Raw genomic sequence first — 6992 nt, 5'->3', positions numbered from 1 at the left:
CGCATTTTGAAATGGGCATGAAAAATTCAAAAAAAACAAAAAATTGGAAAATCTTTGCATTGTATCATCATATGTGACCAAGTAACCATGTAAAATAATAAACTTCTAATATGGGAATTATTTTGAAGAAGTGTTCTTAGAAATGGGCTATCATGTGTGAAGATTCATGTCTTCCAAGCCAAATGATCAATCTTATGGCAACATTTAATGGCATAGTTTTTTGGAATGATCTCATATTGTACACAAGGGTGCGTATTGAAATGACAAACAATGTTGCCTAAGAAAGTTTTCATTTTTTCTAGACGGAAAATTCATTTTCCATTTTTTGAGTACCCAAAATAAGTTTTTTCGAGAAGAACCTACCATATAATTGTTGCAAAATTGGACCAAATTTTTTTATAACATAATAGGACATATTTAATGTACAACTCACCAAATGGTTGGGTGTTAAAGGTTTTTACCGACCTCTCGTGAAAAAGACAATTTTTTGTTGAATCAGCTGGAAGTGGGTCAAATTTGAACTGCACCTACATTATAGTTTTCTCTTTATTTTTCCCAAAAATATTTTCTAGGTACACAAGTATCTATTTAATGAGAGAAACACCAAAATATTTCGAAGATTCAACCACTAGGTAGGAACGGTCATACCCGCTGTTTTGACCGTATTTTGAAATGGCCATGAAAAATTAAAACAAAATCAAAAAAAATGGAAAACCATTGCATTGTGTCATTATATGTGACCAAGTTACCAGGTAAAATCATAAATTGTAATACGACCATTATTTTTAAAAAGTGTTCTTAGAAATGGGCTATCATGTGTGAAGATTCATGGCTTTCAAGCCAAATGATCAATCTTATGGCAACATTCATGACATAGTTTGTTGAAATGATATAATATTATGCACAAGAGTGCATATTGGAATGGCAAATAATTTTGATTAAGGAAGTTTTCATTTTCCTTGTATGTAAAAATCATTTTCCATTTTCAAGTTTCCAAAATGAATTTTTTTTGTGAAGGACCTACCATATATTTGTTTAAAAATTGGACATATCATTTTTCTAAAATACTAGGCCATATTTAATGTACAATTGACAAAATGGTTGGGTGTTAAAAGCTTTTATCCACTTCTCGAAAAAGACAAATTTATGTCGATTCAGGTGAATGCGGGTTAAATTTGAAATACAACTACATTATAGTTTGCTCTTTATTTTTCCCAAAACTAATTTATAGGTACATACGTATCTATTTAATCAGAAATACATGGTGTGGTGGCTTGATGTCGAGGTTTGGATGGTGGTCGAGGGTCCCAACTCAAGAGTGCGTGAACTTGCATGCCAGCCGCATGGTCACCGCCTGACCGTTGAATTGCCACGCGTTCTAGGTGGTATTGGCATGTCTGGTGGGTTGGATAATCCCTTGGTAGGTGTTAGGAAGAAGAATAGAATAGAAGAATCTCACGAGGAGACTGAACTAAGCTCAAACATGAATCAGCAGCAAAGTGTTTGATTAGCGGTGCGGGTAATGCACATAGACAACGGGCCTAAATTTTGGCTGAGGATGATCATCTACTAAGGAGACTCGTTTGGCAAATTTTTAGCTCAAATGGATGAACCTAGGTGGCACTTGCTTTGCGAAGTAACACACTGTGCAGAAATATGGATGTTGAAGCTGGGATCAAATGAATGAATAGATTGAGCTGAAATATGGTTTATGATGTTAACTTGGGCATATGAAGTCAATGAAAAAAAAGTATACCATTTGGACATGCCAAAATGACACTACCTTCACAATGTGCTAATCTGGACAGAAAATGGGCTCACATAGATGATTGGTTTGAAATTTGGAGGAGAGTGATAGTTTGGGCACATCAAGGCACTGTAAAAATTCATAAAATTTGGATAAACAAAAAATGTTTTTCCTTCACAATGCTATCTACTCACCAGAATATTGGGAAAAATATTGAGGGAAAGTGGCTGAATTAAATGAGGTAAAATTTGGTGGAGTGAGGTTATATGGTCAGTTTCATCCCATGGTAAATTTTCATCAACTACAGAGCATTATAAAATGTAGTTGCTTCACAAAATGAAAATATTACCAAAAACAAAGATTGAATGATGAGCTCACATGGATTGTTAGATGGGGATAAAATTTTGTGGAGAGCTATGTTTTGGGCACATTGAAGATGTGAAAAAAATTCAACTCATCATGATATTCCTATCTAGTACTTCCTTCACAAAGCTGTTGGCTGAACACAACTTTGGAAATTTGCTAAGAAAGATTTACTAGGAAAATGGTTACGAAAATTTTCATGAGGCAATGATTTGAATAGGAAAGAGTGCCCAAAAATATGAGAGTAATCAAAGAAATATAAATAGAACTTCCTTCACAAAGTGCTATTCTGACCAGAATAGGAAAATGAATATTGCTGAATTATTTTTGAACTATGGAAGGGAGGGTTTTCACATATTTGAGGAATATATGATCCAAATTATTTATGAGAATTTTTTAAGAATTTTGGAATGACAGAATAGTAGGTTGCTTCACAAACTAGGATGAGGTGGGATAGAATGGACCAATGAGTGACATGTCAACATAGATAGAACATGTTACGACATTTTTATAATCATCGTAAAAGTTATGATGATCTCATCTTATGCGGTTACGACGTGTTTGACTCACATCATCGTAATTTATATGTAGATTTGATCCCCTCAAACGGCTTACAACAATATCAGATGAAATCGTCATAGATTTATGACGAATTCATCAACAACATCTTGAAGAACGTCATGTATGAGCATATTTCTTGTAGTGAACAGCTTTGTCGCTCTTCTTGGAGTTAACCTTCTTGCCTTTGCCGCTTTTCTTGAAACCAGTGGTCTTATTCACCATCAACACTTGATGTTCTTTCTGGAGTTCTCACTCTGCGACTTTCAGCATCGCGAATAACTTGTCGGGTGACTTATTCATCCCTTGCATGTTATAGTGCAACACAAAGCTCTTGTAGCTAGGTGGCAGTGATTGAAGAATTCTGTCAGTGATAGCCTCTTGCGGGAGTTCAATCCCCAGCTCAGCTAGACGGTTTCAGTACCCAGACATTTTGAGCACATGTTCACTGACAGACGAATTCTCCTCCATTTTGCAAGCATAGAATTTATCGGAGGTCTCATACCTCTCGATCCAGGCATTCTTCTGAAAGATAAACTTCAACTCCTGGAACATCTCATATGCTCCATGACGTTCAAAGCGTCGTTGAAGTCCCGGTTCTTGCGTGCTTGCGAAGCATTTAAAACATCTTGTGAAGCGTTTAAAACATCTTGATCACACGTTGCAGATGGTTCATCTCCTAGCACTGCATCAAGGACATAATTCTTTTCCACAGCTTGTAGGATGAGCCTTAGTTTTCTCTAGGAACATTTTGAAATTCAGGGTTGCTAGTGCGTGAGCCATTGATCTACAACATAAAATATTGCAAAGTGGACTTAGACTATGTTCAAGACAATTAGAGTTTAGCTAATCAAATTACTAATAAACTCCCACTCAAATAGACATCCCTCTAGTTACTTGAGTGTGGCATGATCCAAATTCACTAACTCAAGTCCGATCATCACGTGAGTTGAGTACCACTTCAGTGGTAAACATCTCTATGTTAATCATATCAACCATACAATTCATGCTCGACCTTTCGGTCTCTTGTGTTCCGAGGCCATGTCTGCACATGCTAGGCTCGTCAAGTTTAACCCGAGTGTTCCGCATGTGCAACTGTTTTGCACCCGTTTATGTGAACGTTGAGTCTATCACACTCAATCATCACGTGGTGTCTCGAAATGATGAACTGTCGAAACGGTGCACAGTCGGGGAGAACACAATTTCATCTTGATGTTTAGTGAGGGATCACCTTATAATGCTACCATCATTCTAAGCAAGATAAGGTGCATAAAAGGATTAACATCACATGCAATTCATAAGTGACATGATATGGCCATGATCTTGTGCTTCTTGATCTCCATCACCAAAGCACCGGCATGATCTTCATTGTCACTGGCGCCACACCATGATCTGCATCATCGTGTAACCATCAAGGTTGTCGTGCTATCTATGCTATTACTACTAAAGCTACAACCTAGCAATATAGTAAACACATCTGCAAACACAAACGTTAGTTTTAAGACAACCCTATGGCTCCTGCCGGTTGTCGTAGCATCGATGAGCAAGTCGATATCTAACTATTACAACATGATCATCTCATACATCCAATATATCACATCATGCTTTGGCCATATCACATCACATGCATACCCTGCAAAAACAAGTTAGACGTCCTCTAATTTATTGTTGCACGTTTTACGTGGCTGCTATGGGTATCTAGTATGATCACATCTTACTTACGCAAAACCACAACGGAGATGTGCAAATTTCTATTTAACCTCTCTCCAAGGACCGCCTCGGTCAAATCACAACGGAGAAACAGGCACCCGCCAGTCATCTTTATGCAACAAGTTGCATGTTAGTCGATGAGACCAGTCTCTCATAAGCGTACGAGTAATGTTGGTCCGGGCCGCTTCAATCCAACAATACCGCCGAATCGAGAAAAGATTCAGGAGAGCAGGAAATCGAACATCAACACCCACAAAAACTTTTGTGTTCTACTCGAGATTACATCTACACATGAACCTAGCTCATGATGCGAGTATTGGGGAACATTGCATGGGAAACAAAAAATTTCCTACGCACTCAATGACCTATCATGGTGATGTTCATCTATGAGAGGGAGATCGGATCCACATGCCCTTATAGATCACTAAGAGGGACGCGTTAAGAAATGCGGTTGATGTAGTGGAACAACTTCTTGATTCAAATCACCGTCGTCCCACGATCCGTTCCGATCTAGCGCCGAACGGACGACACCTCCGCGTTCAACACACGTATAGCTTGATAACGATCTCCGCCTTCTTGATCCAGCAAGAGAGACGGGGAAGTAGATGAGTTCTCCGGCAGCGTGACGGCGTGCCGGTGATGGTGATCATCTATTCCTGCAGGGCTCCGACCGAGCTCCGCAGAAAACCGATCAAGAGGAAGAACTACGAAGTGGAGGTTTAGGGTTGCGCGTGGCAAAGTTGTTTCTCAAAAACCCAAAATCACTAGTATATATAGGAGGAGGGGAGGGGCTAGCCTTGGGGCTCAAGGGAGCCCCTAGGGCGTCGGATGAAGTGGGAGAAGAGGGACTACAACTATAATTTGGTTGGGGAAGGAGGAGTCCCTTCCTTCCTTCCCACCTCCCTCTTTTTTTCTCCTTGATTCTTTCCCTTAACCGAAATAGTCCACTTGGGCTGGCCTCACCATCCCAGTAAGGCCTGGTGAGCCACCCATGGGCTATTAGGTTCATTCCCGGGAGGGTGGGCCCCTCCCGTTAAAAACCCGGAACCCATTCGTCACTCCCGGTACACTGCCGGTAATGCCCGAAATATTTCCGGAGGCCAAATGAAACAATCCTTTATATCAATCTTCGTTTCCGGACCATTCTGGAAACCCTCGTGACCTCCGTGATCTCATCCGGGACTCCAAACAACCTTCGGTTAGCAACACCTATAACTCAACTATACCGAAACGTCACCGAACCTTATGTGTGCAGACCCTGCGGGTTCGAGAACTATGCAGACATGACCTGAGACACTCCCCGTTCAATATCCAACAGCGGGACCTGGATGTCCATATTGGATCCTACATATTCTACGAAGATCTTATCGGTTGAACCTCTGTGCCAAGGATTCAAATAATCCCGTATACCATTCCCTTTGTCCTTCGGTATGTTACTTGCCCGAGATTTGATCGTCGGCATCCCTATGCCTATTTCAATCTCGTTACCGGCAAGTCTCTCTACTCGTTCCTTAATATAAGATCCCGTGACTAACACATTAGCCACATTGCTTGCAAGGCTTATATGTTATGTGGTATTACCGAGTGGGCCCCCAGATACCTCTCCGTCACACGGAGTGACAAATCCTCGTCTTGATCAATGCTAACTCAACGGACACCTTCGGAGATACCTGTAGAGCACCTTTATAGTCACCCAGTAAAGTTTCAACGTTCGATACACACAAGGTATTCCTCCAGTGTCAGTAATTTATATGATCTCATGGTCATAGGAATCAATACTTGACATGCAGAAAACAATAGCAACAAAATGACAGGATCACATGCTACGTTCATAGTTTGGGTCTTGTCCATCACGTCATTCTCCTAATGATGTGATCCAGTCATCAAGTGACAACACTTGCATATGGTCAGAAAACCTTAACCATCCATGATTAACTGGCTAGTCAACTAGAGGCTTACTAGGGACATTGTTTTGTCTATATATCGACACATGCATTTATGTTTTCATTCAATACAATTATAGCATGGATAATAAACGATTATCTTGAAACAGGAAATATAATAATAACTATTTTATCATTGCCTCTAGGGCATATTTCCAATAGTCACCACTACCAGCGTTAGGTTACAACCTATGGGTAACAACAGGATCGAGCTTAAAATGTCTCTTCCCAGTCATCGCAGTGTTAATAAGGCTCAAATGAGGGGCACAGAATGCACTACTATTCTGCTTACCAACTACACATTTTCCGTATAACAGAGAAAAGTAGCGAATAAAGGGAAATTGACAACTTTTTATTCTAGCTTGTGTCACCCCTCTATCCTCTCTAATGCAAAGACTCTCTAGAAAAAAATAAAATCAGATTTTTGCGGTTTTTCTGGCGAGCCCTAATAAGGGAGTTTGCATGCCTCACAAAATTCATTTAAGCATAGACTATAGGACTTATCATAGATATTAAACAACACTATAGAAGTATTAGGATGATATCAAAATAAATGCGTGAATGTACAAGTAAGATTATAGTGATGGACACACTTATCAACAAGGAAGTCGGTGAGGCTGCTAGTACTGATTGAATTCCTTCTTAATGACTCCACCACTCATGGACGCATC

Source organism: Hordeum vulgare, chromosome 5H (genome assembly GCF_904849725.1).
Source record: "Hordeum vulgare subsp. vulgare chromosome 5H, MorexV3_pseudomolecules_assembly, whole genome shotgun sequence".
Classification (NCBI taxonomy): domain Eukaryota; kingdom Viridiplantae; phylum Streptophyta; class Magnoliopsida; order Poales; family Poaceae; genus Hordeum; species Hordeum vulgare.
The sequence above is the reverse complement of the archived record's forward strand: the minus strand, read 5'-3'. Positions refer to the sequence as shown.